Source organism: Schistocerca nitens, chromosome 7 (assembly GCF_023898315.1).
Source record: "Schistocerca nitens isolate TAMUIC-IGC-003100 chromosome 7, iqSchNite1.1, whole genome shotgun sequence".
In the NCBI taxonomy this organism is placed as follows: domain Eukaryota; kingdom Metazoa; phylum Arthropoda; class Insecta; order Orthoptera; family Acrididae; genus Schistocerca; species Schistocerca nitens.
In genome coordinates, this window is record NC_064620.1 from 572,681,811 (window position 1) to 572,702,841 (window position 21,031).

Consider the following 21,031-nt stretch of genomic DNA (forward strand, 5'->3'; position numbering starts at 1 on the left):
GTGAGGTATTTGGCCCAGTCACGATCAGTGGACCACCCTGTATAATTAGTATTACAGTCTTGGGAAACAGTGATAATAATAACGATCTTTTAAAAATAATTTAGTCTCGTGGTCGGTACACAATTGAACCCCTTTTGTTTTTACCCCTCAGTAAGCTTCATTTTATCCCTCTGGCGGTAGTTACTGCTAGGCTGGGAACCACTGCACTAAACAGTGTTCAAGTGTATTATTGAAACGTTATCAACTGTTTTATGAGCGCCATTTCATTCTCCTGTCCTGAAAAGATACAAGTATTGTTTGCTCTGATTAATGGAGGAATGATGCAGGGTGACACAGAGTAACGGGAATGTTTGAAATGAGTAGTGGCAGCCATGGGCATGTGGCAGCACTGTTGGTTCGTGACAGCGAGTAAACAGTCCGCCATTTCAGTACTAATGGTTCAGTGGAACAGACAACAGCGTGCGTTAGCTGTAAAAAAAGTTTTATAAAAACAATGATAGTTTGGTAGCGTCGCAGAGGGAGTTTCGACGTTTTTATAATGTAGGACGTCATGATGCCATTCCGTCGAAACACGCGATAAAATGTTTTTTTAATATCTTTGAAGAACCTGGATCTGCTCTCAAGAAGAAACCAACAGGACGACGAAGTGTGCGTTCTCCGGCGAACACTGATGTTGTACGCTAGTCTGTCTTACGGAGCCCACGGCGTTCAGTTTGTAAGCAAGCAGCAGTGGTTGGAATGTCCCGAGAGAGTGTTCGCAGAATTCATCTTTATTTAAAATTTTATCCGTACAAACTACAGATGGTGCAACAATTTAAGGACAAATATTACCGTTACGATAGAATTCTGTCAACAAATGATAAAAATAAACAATGACGATGAATTTCTAAACAACTTGTGGATGTCAGATGAGGCACATTTTCGTCTCACAGGTTATGTGAATAAACAGAACTACCGTTAGTGGAAACACAAATCCTAACATAACGGTGTCGTGTTTCATTATATGGTATTACCGGGACGTATTTTTTCGCAGATGAAAAGGGAAACGCAATAACTGTCCATGCCGATCGTTATCTGGAGATGTTACGAGCTTTCGTTACATCTGCATTGAACAACTTTCCAAACGTTCAAGAAGAATGGTTTCAACATGACGGAGCGACATCACACACTGCACGGCAGTCAATGGCAAATGTGCGAGAATTGTTTGGCAATCGTGTGACTCACGATTCGGTAACATCCCGTGGCCCCCTAGATCGCCAGATTTATCCGTTTGTGATTTTTTCTTGTGGGGCTATCTCAAGAGCAAAGTCTACACGAGTCGACCAAGAACCCTGGATGAGTTAAAACAGAAAATTGGGGATGCAATTCACAGTATTCCAACTGAGATGTTGCAGCGGTCAATGAGGAATCTCAACAGCAGATTTCACGAATGTATTCGTACAGGACGACGCCATCTAAAGGACGTATTTGTTAAAAAATGATAAATGCCATCAATGTTTCGTAAATGGCAAAGTTGTAAGGTTTCAATTACTATGAATGAAATTTCTTTCATTCATCACTTCTAGTTTTATTGCACTGTGGAAATGTTCCCGTTTTTCTGTGTCACCCTCTATTTGTTTGAATATTCTGACCAGAAGTTCATTTAATTGAAAGTTATCAAAAATGTTACATAATACCTGATCCAAAAATTTTACGGCTAAAATTAAATAAGACGTAGAATGAGTTTTATCAGAGGAGAAAGACACTATCATTCATTCTAGCTGATGAAAACCGTGTATTCTATACATACAAACTATTCTGACTAAATATTTGACAAAAAATTCTATTTCTTGTGAAGTTACTAAAACAGATTAACGCTTCGCTGATAACTTTGATGCTCTGGCTCACGCATCATCGATGTTGTTAGAATGACGGCGGTAAGCAGTTGAAATTAGGACAGTTACATTCAAAAGTTTCTGCCTTTCTAGAACTATATGCACGCTCGAATGTGCCGAACCTGCATAATTAGGAAAAGTTAAGAACACACAACGAGAAACACCGGAAGCAATAAATCTGCTACGTCTGACAGAAATTCGTACGACGTCTAATCTGCTTCGGCATTCACTAGAATCGTCGACGGCGAACGTTATCTACGGCTCTGTAAAAGAATCACATTTTACGCAACATATCAAGTATCATAAGGGCCGACGCAAGAACATCTTTTCCACACAAGCGACATATCATTTGGCGCCGCCATCCATCCCCACCCCCCTCCCCCTCTTGTTCCAATTTTCCCCAGGAGAGACATATCACTTGGTGACCCCCACCTCCTTTTCTGTCTCTCCCTCACGTATTAGCTATCGCTCCTTGGTTGTGATAAGACAGTTAAAAATAAATCTAAATGTACTGAGCGTTGAACTGGGTTGTTTTCGCTACTAATTATAACACGCCCCGTGCACAAGTTTTGCGCTAGGGGAGCCGTCGCTTGTGTCTTAAATCAGCCCCGAGTATCACACAAGTTTTATGTAGTGTTTACGGGAAGGGACGTGGTCGCAAACACAAACGCTGCTGAGGAAGTTTTGCAATACAGCTTTATTTATTAATTTTTGTGAAGTAATTTCCGTCACATTGAATACACATCTTCATCCTCCGAAGCGAATCCCTACACCAGTTCTCGCAACTTTCTGTAGGGACTTAGGCACACTCGTTGTTCCAAGCCGTCAGGAGGTCCTCATCACTTGAAAATTGCACTCCTTTGCTTAATTTTCACATGCGGAAACAATGCAAAGTCACAGGGAGCAAGGTCTGGACTGTAAGGAGGGTACTCGAGAAGTTTCAGTCCTGTACCCCGCGAATATTCGGTGCATGCTTTGGCGCTGTATGATGGAGCGTTGTCGTGATGGAGGAACCAAGTGTCCATTCTTGACTTCGGTCGCAGGTTCTTCAAAGATTGGATGACTTTGGACAGGCACTGCTCAGTGTACCACTTAATTGTGAGTGTCTTCTGTGTGTCCAAAACAACATGCTCCACAATTCCACTCAATTTGAAAAAAACAGCTATCATTTTCTTCTTTACTTATCGGGATTTTCTGACAGCTAAGGGTATGTCTTCATCTTCAAAGACATTTGTTTTGAGTCTTTGTAGGCACATCATTATAGCACAGCCAAGTCTCGTCACCTGGCACGATGTTATTCACCTGCTGAGTTTGTCCCTTAGACAACTTCTTTAATATCTCCCAGCACAAATTCACAGGTCGTATCATCTGCTCTTCCGTCGGTCTATGCGGCACCCAGGGACAACAAAATTTGTTTACTAGCAAAAGATCACGCAGAATAGGACGAATTGGTGGTGCATTTAGCCCTAAGTTATCCTTTATCTGCTTATAGGTAACTCGCCTGCTTCGTCTAGCCTTTTCCTAACAGCATCAATGGCCTTCGCGTCCTCTCAGCGTCCTCCAGAGTGAAATTTCCTCTTTGGAATTCTCTGTACCACCTGAATATAATTGTACGATGTGGACACAGATCACCGAGTGCAAGAGTCATTTCTTCAAAGCACTGGCCTATGTTCAAACCACGCACGAAGTTGTACTGTAAAGCTGCCCGAATCTCACTTCGCGATCACGTCAGACTGCGCCCACAGACTTGGCACAGCGGATAGAATGCTACTGAAGTATTCTCAGAACACAACAACAATCAGCCTCGTGCGACTTATTGTTGCGTCGTATTGGAAAACTTTCCTAGTACCCTTTGTACTAAAAATTCAAGTTACATACGGTTCAAGTATCTTAGAGTTTCCTCGTATGGCTATAACAGTCGACTGAGGCGGCAGTGGCCGGTTTAAGGCCCAAACAGAGGCGCGCCGGAGGATTCCAAATACGATTTTTTAAGGTCTTACTAAGAGCCCCATGAAAGCAACCACAATGTCTGAGGGAGTGGCGGGTCGAGGGACACCAAAGAATTTATCGCTTGTGTGGAATGTTTTTCAGGAACCAGCCCTGCCTTCGTCACATGTCACACGATTCAGTTTATAGCCCAGTCAGAACTTTCGTATGCCAGTATTAGTGATGATCGAACACGACAAAACATATTTATAGCCTAATATTGCCCAACATAGCAGCTCATAAAATAAAAAATGGGAATAAGGTCATGTCCATGACTAAGGAAATTTCTTAAGAGAATTTTGGTAAACACGACTTAGAAAATGTGGACGTCCACCATATGTTACGTTGCAGATACATTCTTGACTTGGGCCCATGGCAGGCAGGCATTGGTAAAGTTCACTGACCACATGAATAACATCCACACAAACAAAATTGTATAATGTAAGTGGAAAAGAAAGAAAAGATGTCTTATTTGACTTTTTTAAACTAGAGAACTGACAGACACTGTCCACTACAGGTTTCCTATTACATCCATATCTACACTCCGTATTCACTACGGAACTTGTGCCCCAGTGCACTTCTTTATGGTACCATATAATAATATACAATGGCGTATGGAAAAAATGACTGCTTGTACGTCTCCGTGCGAGCTGTTATTTGTTTAATTCATCTGCACGATCTGTACATGACAGATATGCCGTGGTTAAACACAGTACACCGTTTATGCTCCGGAAGCTGTTTTTTTTTCAGTTTTCTCAGCAGGTTCTCGCAATATCTGCATTTCTGTTACACTCCCACTGAATTGCTTCCCCTCATTGGCAGGAATATCGCTAAAGTACGACATTGGCCACCAATAATCCAACCCTTTGTGAATGCCCGGATCTTTCAGGCAGAGAGGCTTCTTCTGAAACGCGACAGGCGACTGCAGCTCAGGATGTTAATCAGCTACAGATAACGCCTGAAACCTGTTTGTCGGTCTCCCGCAATCTTTCGCTGCGTGCAGAGAGTAGAAATATCTCTGGAGTCAGCATTCAGATGCGCAGAACTAATTTTATGTTGTCAACATACACTGATCACGTGATCTCGAAACAGCGCACGTTTGTCCGTTGTTGCTGTTGTGGTCTTCAGTCCTGAGACTGGTTTGATGCAGCTCTCCATGCTACTCTATCCTGTGCAAGCTTCTTCATCTCCCAGTACCTACTGCAACCTACATCCTTCTGAATCTGCTTAGTGTATTCATCTCTTGGTCTCCCTCTACGATTTTTACCCTCCACGCTGCCCTCCAATACTAAATTGGTGATCCATTGATGCCTCAGAACATGTCCTACCAACCGATCCTGTCTTCTGGTCAAGTTGTGCCACAAACTTCTCTTCTCCCCAATCCTATTCAGCACTTCCTCATTAGTTATGTGATCTACCCATCTAATCTTCAGCATTCTTCTGTAGCACCACATTTCGAAAGCTTCTATTCTCTTCTTGTCCAAACTATTTATCGTCCATGTTTCACTTCCATACATGGCTACACTCCATACAAATACTTTCAGAAATGACTTCCTCACACTTAAATCTATACTCGATGTTAACAAATTTCTCTTCTTCAGAAACGCTTTCCTTGCCATTGCCAGTCTACATTTTATATCCTCTCTACTTCGACCATCATCAGTTATTTTGCTCCCCAAATAACAAAACTCCTTTACTACTTTAAGTGTCTCATTTCCTAATCTAATTCCATCAGCATCACCCGACTTAATTCGACTACTGTGGGACTTAACATCTGAGGTCATCAGTCCCCTAGAATTAGAACTACTTAAACCTAACTAATCTAAGGACATCACACACATCCATGCCCGAGGCAGGATTCGAACCTGCGACCGTAGCAGCAGCGTGGTTCCGGACAGAAGCGCATAGAACCGCTCGGCCCCAGCAGCCTGCCCCTAGACCTGTCTGCAACTTAGCGTTTCTTCTTTATGGAAGTAGCAATCCATCTTTTACTACATTGCTGATATTCCTACCTGGAGTTTCAAGTTTGATGGACTGAGAACACATTTAATAAAGACGAAACTGATGAGAAGGAACAGAAATGAGAACAGCGAAAAACGTCAGAATTGGGGATTACGAAGTAGATGAAGTTCAGGAATTCTGTTACCTAGGCAGCAAAATAACCCACGAACCACCGAGCAAGGAGAACAAAAAGCAGACTATCATTGGCAAAAAAAAAAAAAATGGTTCAAATGGCTCTGAGCACTATGGGACTCAACTGCTGAGGTCATTAGTCCCCTAGAACTTAGAACTAGTTAAACCTAACTAACCTAAGGACATCACACACATCCATGCCCGAGGCAGGATTCGAACCTGCGACCGTAGCGGTCTCGCGGTTCCAGACTGCTGCGCCAGAACCGCGCGGCCACTTCGGCCGGCTTATCATTGGCAAAACGGGCATCCTGGTCAAGAGGAGTCTACTAGTATCAAACATAGGTCTTAATTTGAGGAAGAAATTTCTGAAAATGTACATCTGGAGACCATTATTGTATCGTAGAGAGACACGGACTGGGGAAAACAGGAATAGAACACAATGGAAACCTTTGGCACGAGGTGCTACAGGAAAATGTTGAAAATTAGGTGGACTGATAAGATAAGGAATGAGGAGGTTCTCCGCAGAATCGGAGATGAAAGTAACATATGGAAAACACTGACAAGAAGAAGGGACACGATAATAGGAGATCTGTTAAGACATCAGGGAATAGAATGACATATTCACTCTGCAGCGGAGTGTGCGCTGATATGAAACTTTCCTGGCGGATTAAAACCGTGTGCCGGACCGAGACTCGAACTCGGGACCTTTGCCTTTTGCGGGCAAGTGCTCTACCAACTGAGCTACCCAAGCACGAATCACGCCCCGTCCTCACAGCTTTACTTCTGCCAGTACCTCGTCTCCTACCTTCCAAACTTGCCCGCGAAGGGCCCCGATTTCGAGTCTCGGTCCGGCACACAGTTTTAATCTGCGAGGAAGTTTCATATCAGCGCACACTCCGCTGCAGAGTGAAAATATCATTCTTGAAACATCACCCAGGCTGTGGCTAAGCCATGTCTCCGCAATATCCTTTGTTTCAGGAGTGCTGGTTCTGCAAGGGTCGCAGGAGAGCTTCTGTAAAGTTTGGAAGGTAGGAGACGAGATACTGGCAGAAGTAAAGCTGTGAGTACCGGGCGTGAGTCGTGCTTGGGTAGCTCAGTTGGTAGAGCACTTGCACGCGAAAGGCGAAGGCCCGAGTTCGAGTCTCAGTCCGGCACACAGTTTTAATCTGCCAGGAAGTTTCAAATCAGCGCACACTCCGCTGCAGAGTGAAAATCTCATAATGTCGTCTTTGTTGCCCTAAAGGCATTATTGAGTAACATGAACACACCACGTCCAATCTCAAAGGTAAATAACGCTCACGACCGTTACAGCGTTAGCCGGCCGAAGTGGCCGCGCGGTTCTGGCTCTGCAGTCTGGAACCGCGAGACCGCTACGGTCGCAGGTTCGAATCCTGCCTCGGGCATGGATGTGTGTGATGTCCTTAGGTTAGTTAGGTTTAACTAGTTCTAAGTTCTAGGGGACTAATGACCTCAGCAGTTGAGTCCCATAGTGCTCAGAGCCATTTTTTCGTTACAGCGTTAAAGAAAACATGATTTGCATCCTGCGCCACTCATGTAACTGACACGAAATTTGAATAGACATCATCTTTCAAATGTAGAAACATGCCTACCAAATTTCGTTTACGTCGCACAACTCCTCCTGTGTGTTTCGATTTTTTTCCCCGTCTGTGTACATACAAATATCTCAAACTGTAGCTGCAATGGAATAAATGCAGTCTATTTACTTTGTTTATTATGTTTTTTCCCTTATGTAACTAATGACGTCAAAAACAACTGTCTTTTCTCATTCATTAAAGCTGACCTTTTTCACTTAAACTTATGTTCTTCTTTATATACATTGTGGGCGTCAGCTCTGTTATGTTATTGTAAAATCTAATTAATTTTTCGCTTTCAGGTATCTGATCTCTCTTGTGTAAGAACACTGAATGGGAAAAAATATCCTACTTCTCATGGAACGTTTGCAATTTGTCACGAAAACAAAGTAAATAATAGAATGAAGATTAAGACGACACAGGAGCATGAAAGCCAGTACACGAGTGAGCGCGGCGAAAATAGTTTAACTGAACGTTGTTAGCAGACGACGATACCGTCAAAACATTTTCCTCGTGAAACATCGGCGTGCCGTGATGTAACGTCACAGTCTGTTGACGACCTGTGTGAATGTTGGCGATTGAAATGCATGGTGAAATATTTTGAGGCGACGTAATTTGACGTGTCGCGACAGCCAGTGTGAACTGACTTTCAGCAAACAACGTCGAGTGACAGTTTCAGCTTAATGTTGACGACATGCGCGGAGCGCGATGCTCAGAGATATTTCTACGCTATGGCTGCGTGCCACACCTTGAAACTACCTCCCATTCGACCACGGGTGAGGGGAGTCAACCTCAATGCGGACAGTAACCCTGCAGACCGCAGCACCTCACTGTTTCCTGAATTAGCAATGCTGTATTTAAGTAGCCAACTTCGGCGCTCGGTCGTACATGAATGGAATGAAAAATTATGAAACAATAGTAATGTCACATCTTTATAGCGCTATCTGGTGGTCGCTAATAACTTAAAGGCGATCCTTCAATCGCTAACTACGGTGGTTCATCAGTAGGCGCGTCCAAACGTGATCCCAAAAAATCCGAGAAGAGGACGGTGACTAGAGTCCGCGCTAAGCACATATCACTGCAGTCCAGAGACCGCCCCCGTATCTCTGTTCCAGACGCGTCCTAAATAACATTACGCAACAGGCAGGCGAGAGCCGCAGGATTAAAGTAGCCATACGCCGCTAGTGCACGGCTGCTGATACGGACTGGCGTGTGTAACTAGCTCCTTTAGCAGTGCTGGAAACTTCCAAGCCCGGCCCAAACCAGTATGCTGCACCCAGGAGAGAAAAACCACAGTAGATACGACAATTAAAAATGCACCACATTGTAGAGCATGTCAAAGAATTTATATTCCAGGCTCAGAAGTGCCAAGTATCGCGCCAGAGTGCAGCATGTCGCATGAAGTGAAAATGGCGACTCCACAGCAGCGCGCAAGCAGCAGTGTGGTTTGCCGTAACAAAATCGCCGATTACTGTACAAAGAAATTATCGTCGTGTGTATGAATGTGATCCACTTGATGTGAAAACAAAGAGTGGTATAGGAAGTTTGTGTCAACAGGTAGTGTTCTGAAACATTCTGGCGGTGCATGTTACGGAGTTTCAGAAGAGACAGCGGATTACATCAGACAAACGTTTCTCAGAAGCCTACATAAGTCAATTCGTGAAGCATCTAGGCAACTTGATGTACCTCGATCAACATTGCATCGTGTAGTTCACCAGCGTCTTCGTATGTGTGCTTACAAAAGTGCAAATTCTGCAACATCTGACGAAACCAAGCCGACAACAATTTGCTGTGGATATGCTGCAGCGTATCGATATGGATGCCAGCTTTCTGGAAAGATGTTTATTCTCAGATGAGGCAACCTTTCGTCTATAAAGAAGGGTTAATAGGCATAATGTTTGGATTTGGAGTTCGCAAAATCCGCACGTTGTTATTGAACATGTTCGTGATAGCCCTAAATAAAATATCTGGTGTGGGCTATTGCAGAACAGGGTCAGTGTATCTGGACATGTTGGAGCAGTTTGTGTGCCCTCAGATACAAGACTTGCAACCCAACATCATTTTTCAATAAGATGGAGCTCCGCTAAATTGGTCAACGGCTTTTCGCAAGTTCCTGGATAGGAAACTTCGCAATCGTTGGACAGGCCGCGGTGGACCCATTGCCTGGCCACCACGTTCACACGACATTATGCCGCTTGATTTCTTAATGTGGGGATTCGTGAAGGACTGCGTGTATGCTACCAAAGTGGACGATTTTCCTACTTTGCGACATCGTATCACTAATGCAATTGCAACAATAACAGAGGAAATGTTACAAAGAACTTGGCAAGAAATTGAATATAGACTCCATATTCTTCGTGCTACAAATGGTTCACATGTAGAGGTGTATTGATGATAAATAAATAAATAAATTCTTTGAGATGCTCTACTATGTGGTGAATGTTTCACTGTCGTATCTACTGTGCTTTTTTCCCTGCGTCTTTGAAATCAGGGAGGTTTGACTGGGACACCCTGTATATCGGCTAGGGCCCCACTAGGGTCGACAGGTATAAATTGCGGGACTTTGGGACTGGTGGTTTAAAAAAGACCTGAAAGTCAGGAAACAAAACAAGGGAAGTCAATTATCAATCATTAGACAGTTATCTATTACTAAACGGCTAGAAACAGACACCCTATTCCATTTGATGATTATCTATTTAACGGCTTACAGGGGCAGCAAAAAAATTGATTTTGAGTTTCTCATTCAGTTATAGACCGAACATAAATGTTTGTCCTGAGGCAGTGGAGCTCACATAAGCTAATTAGCCAGACATTATTCATCCATTATTTGAGAATTAGAGAACTTCCAACGAACCTTACATATAATTTCAAACCTTTTCGCACCTTCCTCACTGACAACCCTAAAAAATTATGAAAGGAAAAAAAAAGTTTATCGTTCACTAAGAACTTCGCTGTTCATGCAGGAAAACAGCAGCATCAGGCACGATGCAACTCATTTTGTAGAAAATTTGTGGTAAGTTCCTTTGGGACCAAACTGGTAAGATCATTGGTCCCTAGGCTTACACACTACTAAATCTTTCTTACACTAACGACAAAACACACACACTCACACACCCCAGGGAGGACTCGAACCTACGATGGGGGGGGGGGGGGGGGGGGAGCCGGGCGAACCGTGGGAAGGCGCCCTAGACCGCACGGCTACCCCGCGCGGCTCATTTCGTAGACTTTACCCACATTTACCACTGAATGTTCCTGCCAAACTGTATTATTGGACGACATATAGTTCGGGAGATATGACGTCATTATCATTCAGATGTGTGAAAAACTAGCTTTCTATTAAGACAGAGCTATTTTATAAACTGATGTTCGATTCCTTAAGGAATCTACCGTGGTGGGATAATTGGTTTTCTTATACTGTATTATGAACAGAATTGGTGCGCTGGTACAACTGTGCTCAAAAGTACGATTCCGTTCATCAAAAGTGCCAACTTTATTTACGTTTATTATAAAAATATTTTGCAAAAAATGAAATTTGATTTTTCATTTGTCTTCCTAACATGTATGCGTCCTAAGATCGCCGTAAAAAATTCTTAATACGAAAAACCGCGCGATTTTAACCTGTTTGGGTGGGGTGAATACCTCGACGCCTCTGTGGTTGGATACGAGTGCTGCATAGTGACTTCTGCTAATAAAGAGACGCCGAATGCATGTGAATGAACTTCCTGTCTCCTGAAGAACATGGCGAGTACTACACACTCTCTCCTCGGTTATCGGAATAACCAGAAACAGTTTTACAGATATGTGGGACGACAGGAGAAACATTCTCTTACATACTCGAGATAATTCGTGGTGACCTTGAAAAGCAAGTTATAAACACTCTGTTTCCCTATATTTCTTTAACGCATTAAATGAAATCGCAATTACGAATGAGGACTGCGTCAGCCATAGAATGGAATGGCGACAGTGAAACTTTGTACCGGACTGGGACCCGAACGCAGATTTCCCGCTTATCGACATTGGTCGCCTCACAAGCTGGCTATCCATGCACGACTCACGGCCAGACACAAACATCCATATGTCATCAGCCATGCGTCTACGACCTGTACTCGTACATCCGTTATCTGTATTCCCGTACAGGTCAGACGTTGTACTTGCAAGTCACTTGCCCGGTATTGCCAGGGAAATACGATGTTGCAGCGACTGTGTTATTCTGATTACGATGTAAAGTTTCTTTGGACATGCATGCGTCGTAATCAGAATAACACAGTCGCTGCAACATCGTATCGTACATATTTATTTAAGGTTGTGCAGATGTACGTCAATTAATTGTCATTTAGCACACGCCGGCCGAAGTGGCCGTGCGGTTAAAGGCGCTGCAGTCTGGAACCGCAAGACCGCTACGGTCGCAGGTTCGAATCCTGCCTCGGGCATGGATGTTTGTGATGTCCTTAGGTTAGTTAGGTTTAACTACTTCTAAGTTCTAGGGGACTAATGACCTCAGCAGTTGAGTCCCATAGTGCTCAGAGCCATTTGAACCATTTAGCACACGACTGAAAGAATCATAAAAAGTAGCGTCAAGGTATTCTGCAAACCTAAAGCACTTTAAAGTGGAAACACACTACTGGCCATTAAAATTGCTACGCCAACAAGAAATGTAGATGATAAACGGGTATTCATTGGACAAATATATTATACTAGAACTGACATGTGATTACATTTTCACGTAATTCGGGTGCATAGATCCTGAGAAATCAGTACCCAGAACAACCACCTCTGGCCGTAATAACGGCCTTGATACGACTGGGCATTTAGTCAAACAGAGCTTGGATGGCGTGTACAGGTACAGCTGCCCATGCAGCTTCAACACGATACCACAGTTCATAAAGAGTATTGACGGGCGTATTGCGACGAGCCAGTTGCTCGGCCACCATTGACCAGACGTTTCAATTGGTGAGAGATCTGGAGAATGTGCTGGCCAGGGCAGCAGTCGAACATTTTCTCTATCCAGAAAGGCCCGTACAGGACCTGCAACATGCAATCGTGCATTATTCTGCTGAAATGTAGGGTTTCGCTGGGATCGAATGAAGGGTAGAGCGACGGGTCGTAACACATCTGAAATGTAACGTCCACTGTTCAAAGTGCCGTCAATGCGAACGAGAGGTGACCGAGACGTGTAACCAATGGCACCCCATACCATCACGCCGACTGATACGCCAGTATGGCGATGACGAATACACGCTTCCAATGTGCGTTCACCGCGATGTCGCCAAACACGGATGCGACCATCATGATGCTGTAAACAGAACCTGGATTCATCCGAAAAAATGCCGTTTTGTCATTCGTGCACCCAGGTTCGTCTTTGAGTACACCATCGCAGGCGCTCCTGTCTGTGATGCAGCGTCATGGCCTCGGAGCTGATAGTCCGTGCTGCTGCAAACGTCGTCGAACTGTTCGTGCAGATGGTTGTTGTCTTGCAAACGTCCCCATCTGTTGACTCAGGGATCGAGGCGTGGCTGCACGATCCGTTTCAGCCATGCGGATAATATGCCTGTCATCTCGACTGCCAGTGATAAGAGGCCGTTGGGATCCAGCACGGCGTTCCGTATTACCCTCCTGAAACCACCGATTCCACATTCTGCTAACAGTCACTGGATCTCGACGAACGCGAGCAGCAATGTCGCGATACGATAAACCGCAATCGCGATAGGCTACAATCCGACTTTCATAAAAGTCGGAAACGTGATGGTACGCATTTCTCCTCCTTACACGAGGCATCACAACAACGTTTCACCAGGCAACGCCGGTCAACTGCTGTTTGTGTATGAGAAATCGGTTGGAAACTTTCCTCATGTCAGCACGTTGTAGGTATCGCCAACGGCGCCAACGTTGTGTGAATGCTCTGAAAAGCTAATCATTTGCACATCACAGCATCTTCTTCCTGTCGGTTAAATTTCGCGTCTGTAGCACGTCCTCTTCGTGGTGTAGCAATTTTAATTGCCAGTAGTGTACATACCGTACACCACATTTGCTAACCACTTCATATTAACAGAATCAATACCCCACTGGCATACAACGCCAGTAAGTAGTAGTAATTTGTAATGACAACCTAACCGTAAAAAAGATCCAGTACAGTAGCTATATGCATATAAGATACGCCACCCTTTTCACTTGAACAATTTACTTTCAGATGTTATAATCGGCCGGAGTGGCCGAGCGGTTCTAGGCGCTACAGACTGGAACCGCGCGACCGCTACGGTCGCAGGTTCGAATCCTGCCTCGGACATGGATGTGTGTGATGTCCTTAGGTTAGTTAGGTTTAAGTAGTTCTAAGTTCTACGGGACTGATGACCTCAGCAGTTAAGTCCCATAGTGCTCAGAGCCATTTTTTTGTTATAATCTACACCTAAATTTTCCAATAAAGATTTTGGCTACTTGAGGTTTCGAATAGACCTGCGATTTCAGTCCATAGATTCCGAAAAAGTCCCGATTATCGTATTTTCTTTTGTATCCCGCCTGGAAGGCGGCGCGTGGGTTTGCTCCTGAAAACTGAAAAGTTGGCCGAATGAAGGAAGCGAGTAGGAGCAGGTGAGATAAGATTCTCGGTACAGCTTTTTACGTGAAAGTACATTTAATTATTAGTCAAGGACATACGTAACTTTACACTGAAGACCCGTAGGTGCGACTGGTACAGGTATCAACGGTAAGGACTACTAGTAGTGAGACAAACTATCATTTAAGTAACAGAGCCAGAAATAGCCCCCTATGAAGTAGAAACTGTGTTACTAGGTCTTCTCCTCGGCATCAAATCGGGCGAATACGGACCGACGCTCGTAGAGCTCCACAGCGCCGGCTAGAGGGCGCTGTCGGCGGTGTCTCGTAGTGCCAACTTACGAACTTGGACCTACGCCGTGGCATCGTTGCTATCGATACCACATTTTCATCCTCAGGATGCCACAAACTCACTCTTCCTTGGACTAAACTTATCAGTTTATCACGCTACGTATTCTATGTGCAAGAACGTCGGTCGATTTGATTTGAATTTCATCGAATCTCGTCTTAAGTCAGTACGTTCGGACGATAAGATCGGCTATAGTGTGGCCGCGCATGTAGTGGCGTGATGATTTCGAAAGATCTGGCATCTCTGGCCGATGTCGGTCGTCGGCGGAATCCACCGATATCGGACCCACTGCAGTCTTAGGGGGACGGTATTGGCCGCACGTGCATGTGCAGCAACGAGCGAGCATCCAGTCGTTATCCAACGCGCTGGTGGAGGGATGGACGCTCCATCACAAGAATTCGCTACCACCCGTTGCAAAGCGGCCATTGCCGTTCGTGGCGATCACACACTCTATTAGGAACAACGTTCCGCTTTCTAGTGTCCAGGGGACGATCATGAATCCCGAGGACTTCAGTGTAGTTATTGTCTTCGAATAAAAGTGTAATTTATGTTCGTCTCACCGCGTATTTCTCCTAATCGTTACCTTCTTTACTAACTCTAGCAGCTCTTTGTACGTGTAGCCCAAGTTTCATCGAGCTATATTACGTGGCAGTAACACATAGTGTGAAAGTTGCTTTCGTCCTTCTTTTTGCACAGAAGTGTACAAAGGAGGAGGAGGATATTAGTGTTTAACGTCCCGTCGACAACGAGGTCATTAGAGACGGAGCGCAAGCTCGGGTGAGGGAAGGATGGGGAAGGAAATCGGCCGTGCCCTTTCAAAGGAACCATCCCGGCATTTGCCTGAAGCGATTTAGGGAAATCACGGAAAACCTAAATCAGGATGGCCGGAGACGGGATTGAACCGTCGTCCTCCCGAATGCGAGAAGTGTACAAAGAAGTCGTTGCCAGTCGAAGGGCAAGAGGAGGGAGAAGTTAAAAAACAGCGGCGTGGCGGTAATAATACAACAGTCGAAGTCGGGACGAATGCCGGACATTTGCCACACTTGCCCCTTCGCCAGGTAGCGATCCCTCAGGTAAGGGACGTCCTTCCTCGTACTACTTCTGTCCGCTTTCAAACCGCCATCTCCACATCTTACTCGATACAACCAGTACGCAAGGGACCTTCTTCTTCGACATCTTGGCGAAATACAGAGCTTCTTTTCCGAAATCGAAATATTTATAACTTTTGGGAAACGAAAGCAATTCCGACGATTATGTCAGTATGTAATTAGTTTTGCCAAGTATAAATATAGATCCCTCTGTCTGTACGGTAGCTTCCTTTCACGCTTACTGATTGCGATAGAAACAGTTCATCACCATGGGAGCAACAAGAAAGGAACGCTGTAAAGAGAATGCGAATGTACTCTAATTATTTCTTTTTGATCAATGCATTTGTGTCTACTTTAATTACTGCAAGTGCATGCCCAAAAGACAATAAGGAAAGAAGAAATGGGTATGTGAATGTTCGAAAAGAAGAACGACATACTCCATATTGATTTACTCTCTAAAATCCGATATCCCTTGCGGCGAAACATTAGTTAATAAAGTGTAGCGGGACAATGTTCAAAACATGACTGAAAGTACGTTCATAAACAGAGATAAGAACATCTATGATTGACACGTCATCTAAATCCGATGTACAGTTTTAAAATGTTAGAATTAAGGAAATGAAGTAATACAGAATGCTATGCTTGTAACGTACGTTGTTGTTCTACATTGTCTAGCTCTGGTATTTACAGGATCACAGAGAAAGCATCCTAGGTTTTGGAGGGAAAAGACGTAATTGTAATGATCTCCACAACAACAGAAACAAGAAGCACAACTTAAGGAAAAATAATGTAATGTGTGTTCCAGCTCACAAGCGATATTGAAGGAGGTAGTTCCTGTGACTTAGTATGGGCAGAGGTTATATTAGACAACCGGAATAAATTAATAACTGGCTCCTTTTACCGACCCCCGGTCTCAGATGAAACAGTTGCTAAACATTTCAAAGAAAACTGGAGTCTCGTCGCAAATAGGTACCCTACTCATACAATTATAGTTGGCAGTGACTTCAATCTACCTTCCGTATGTTGACAAAATACATTTTCAGACCCTATTGTAGATAGAAAGCAACTTCCGTAATTGTTCTAAATGCTTTTTTAAAAATTATTTTGAACAATTAGTTCAAGAGGCCATTAAAATTGTAAATGGTTAAGGAAACACACTTGACCTCACAACGGATACAGGGATTAGTGAACACACAGTCGTAGCGAGGCTCAATTCCGTAAAGAGAAATTCACTAAAACTAAACGCGAAATACATCTATTTATAAAAGCAACTGAAAATTCGGTTGACTACTTTCTAAGAGACAGTCTCCAATCCTTTCAAACTATGTAAGTGAAGACCATATGTGGCTAATTTCAAAGAAATAGTATCAACAGCACTCGAGAGATTCATACCAAATAAATTAATAACAAACGGAACTGATTCCCCATGGTACACAAAACACGACAGTAGGCTGCTGCAGTAGCACCGAAAAAGGGACGTATAATTTAGACGAGCGGAAAATCTCCAAGATTGGCGAAGTTTTACTACTGAGGCTCGAAATTTGATGCGGATTTCAATGCGAGATGTATTTAATAGTTCCCACAACGAAACTCTCTCTAGAAATGTTGCGGAAAATCCGTAGAGATACTGGTCCTATGTTAAGTAAACCAGCGGAAAGGCTCAGTAAGTACCTTTACTGCTGGTCGGGCGGTGGGTGAGGAGGAGGAGGGGGAGACAAGGGACCCAACCCTTCGGAGCAGGTAAAATCGTGACAAATGTCCGCACACCAGTCGGGCACAGAGTAACTAACATATATCTTTGTCTGTGAGTCGGGACACCTGGCATCCCCATAAGGTTTACAGGAAGGTGGGGGGGAGGGGTGTCAGGACATCTCTAAAAATTTGGGACATCTCGTGAAAATCGAGACATCTGGGAACACTAATCGAGAAATCACGCAAAATGTCCAACTGGCTATATTTCTGGGACTGCAGAAACTTCGATTAAAGTGCAAAAGCAGTAGCTAACAAGGTAGTTCTCTATCTCCAACGGCTACAGTCGAATAACAATGATTTTCGAATAACGAGATGTGTCCGTTTTCCACACTTCGAAGCCATTTTTCAACTGTTCGGCAGGAGAGCTCATTTGAAGCAGAAATCTCATATGGAAATAAGTCCTATTCCGAACGGTTTCCGAGACAGAACATAACTTACATTTGTTTTTAGGCTAGTGGTGTGCTCGTGAATGTCTTGGCCAAACAATCTCTTTGACGTTTTACTGTAAAGGGACCCCTCACACGTTCAATAATATTGTCGTATCGGAAATATATTGACCTTCTGATGGTGCATATTGACCTATTGTCAATACCAGAAGCACTGACGAGCAGTATTGACCGCCTTAAAAATATTCTCGATACTGTCAATACATACTGAACATGTGAAGCCAAGTATTGACAGTCTGACAATATTCTACATTCAGGTGTTGACAGAGCTTCATGAATCAGCCACATGGCGTTATTATCCATAGTTTACGTTTTCAATTCGCCTTTGTGCGTATCATACCTCATTTTAAAACAAAACAATTTTAATAGTGCAATGCTAGGTTAATCATGGTATGTACCATTTTAGGATGGTCAACGGAGGATTCTCTATGACACTGCTTATTTTATTAATTTGAAAATTAGTATAGGTTGGTGAATTACAAGCAGTTTGAAAAAACTGCTTCCACTTCGAAAAATGCCTCATACAGGGTGACTATTATTCAACTATATGAAACAAAAAGCAAATTAGTTACAAACTACGGAGTGTAAACACTTTATTCAGCATGTACAGATATTCGGATTAAGGTTATGACATGTTCGATATGCCTGCCATCATTGATGATGATATGGCGGAGACGAATAGCGAAATTGTGCATGACCCGCTGAAGTGTCCGAACATCTACATCTACATCCACACTCCGCAAGCCACCTGACGGTGTGTGGCGGAGGGTACCTTGAGTACCTCTATCGGTTCTCCCTTCTATTCTAGTCTCGTATTGTTCCTGGAAAGAAGGATTGTCGGTATGCCTCTGTGTGGGCTCTAATCTCTCTGATTTTATCCTCATGGTCTCTTCGTGAGATATACGTAGGAGGGAGCTATATACTGCTTGACTCCTCGTTGAAGGTATGTTCGCGAAACTTTAACAAAAGCCCGTACCGAGCTACTGAGCGTCTCTCCTGCAGAGTCTTCCACTGGAGTTCATCTATCATCTCCGTAACGCTTTCGCGATTACTAAATGATCCTGTAACGAAGCGCGCTGCTCTCCGTTGGATCTTCTTTATCTCGTCTATCAACCCTATCTGGTACGGATCCCACACTGCTGATCAGTATTCAAGCAGTGGGCGAACAAGCGTTCTGTAACATACTTCCTTTGTTTTCGGATTGCATTTCCTTAGGATTCTTCCTATGAATCTCAGTCTGGCATCTGCTTTACCGACGATCAACTTTATATGATCATTCCATTTTAAATCACTCCTAATGCGTACTCCCAGATAATTTATGGAATTAACTGCTTCCTGTTGCTGACCTGCTATATTGTAGCTAAATGGTAAGGGATCTTTCTTTCTATGTATTCGCAGCACATTACACTTGTCTACATTGAGATTCAATTGCCATTCCCTGCACCATGCGTCAATTCGCTGCAGATCCTCCTGCATTTCAGAACAATTTTCCGTTGTTACAACCTGTCGATAAACCACAGCATCATCCGCAAAAAGCCTCAGTGAACTTCCGATGTTATCCACAAGGTCATTTATGTATATTATGAATAGCAACGGTCCTACGACACTCCCCTGCGGCACACCTGAAATCACTCTTACTTCGGAAGACTTCTCTCCATTGAGAATGACATGCTGCGTTCTGTTATCTAGGAACTCTTCAATCCAATCACACAATTGGTCTGATAGTCCATATGCTCTTACTTTGTTCATTAAACGACTGTGGGGAACTGTATCGAACGCCTTGCGGAAGTCAAGAAACACGGCATCTACCTGTGAACCCGTGTCTATGGCCCTCTGAGTCTCGTGGACGAATAGCGCAAGCTGGGTTTCACACGACCGTCTTTTTCGAAACCCAAGCTGATTCCTACAGAGTAGATTTCTAGTCTCCAGAAAAGTCATTATACTCGAACGTAATACGTGTTCCAAAAATCTACAACTGATCGACGTTAGAGATATAGGTCTATAGTTCTGCACATCTGATCGACGCCCCTTCTTGAAAACGGGGATGACCTGCGCCCTTTCCGAATCCTTTGGAACGCTACGCTCTTCTAGAGACCTACGGTACACCGCTGCAAGAAGGGGGGCAAGTTCCTTCGCGTACTCTGTGTAAAATCAAACTAGTATCCCATCAGGTCCAGCGGCCTTTCCTCTTTTGAGCGATTTTAATTGTTTCTCTATCCCTCTGTGGTCTATTTCGATATCTACCATTTTGTCATCTGAGCGACAATCTAGAGAAGGAACTACAGTGCAGTCTTCCTCTGTGAAACAGCTTTGGAAAAAGACATTTAGCATTTCGGTCTTTAGTCTGTCATCCTCTGTTTCAGTACCATTTTGGTCACAGAGTGTCTGGACATTTTGTTTTGATCCACCTACCGCTTTGACATAAGACCAAAATTTCTTAGGATTTTCTGCCAAGTCAGTACATAGCACTTTACTTTCGAATTTATTGAACGCCTCGATGCTGAATGACTGTTTTCATCCTAGGAATGGCTTTGGTGTTATTGCTATACAACTTTTCTTAAAAAAATAAAGAGTCGCGTATGTTGAGATTCTGAGAATATGGCGACCAATTGCGGCCCATGCCAGTGGCCTCCGTGTACCCCAGAGTCAGCCTGCCCGGCTAGCCGCGAAGCGGGAAGGCATGCCGGCCCCCTTCACGAATCCGCTCGGCACAATAACCCTGGGTTCGACGTGGGGCGGCGGTGGGGTGGGTGGACTGCTGTGGCCTGTTGTGGGGTTGTAAACCACTGAGGGCTATGGCGGGAAGACGTCTCTCCGTCGTTTCTAGGTCTCCGGTTCAATACACACACCCCAGAGCCAGAATGCGGTCCCCAATGTGCTCCTCGAATACATCTTTAGAAATCAGTGTCACTTTGGATAATGAGGATGAAATCATCTTCCAAAAGCTTCACTTACTGTTTGGTAGTCACCGTGCCACCAAGGAATATCGCACCGATTATTCCGTGACTGGACGTTGCACACCACGCAGTCACCAGTTAAGGGTGAAGAGATTTCTCGATCGCGAAATGCGGATTCTCAGTCCCCCAAAAGCGCCAACTTTTCTTATTGACGCATACTAATCCCCAACATGCTACGCGGCCAACCGTGCAGTTTGAACGTCCTAACGCAAACCGTTCCGAAGCTATGACGACTTTATTTCATATAGGTCAATAATTGTCACCCTGCATATCTGCAATAACTGGTAGGAAGTGCGAGAAATGCA

The 21,031-nt window shown here is 44.0% G+C and overlaps 1 protein-coding gene and 1 non-coding gene across 2 annotated transcripts in view; both read right to left on the reverse strand.

Annotated features, from left to right (window-relative positions):
• The window catches only part of LOC126195005 (5-oxoprolinase), a 182,864-nt gene that overhangs the window by 145,927 nt on the left and 15,906 nt on the right, over window positions 1–21,031 (reverse strand). The gene's annotated exons all lie outside the window — the stretch shown is intronic.
• On the reverse strand, window positions 6,671–6,745 carry Trnal-caa (transfer RNA leucine (anticodon CAA)). Its single transcript has one exon. It is a non-coding gene; the product is annotated as a tRNA-Leu (tRNA).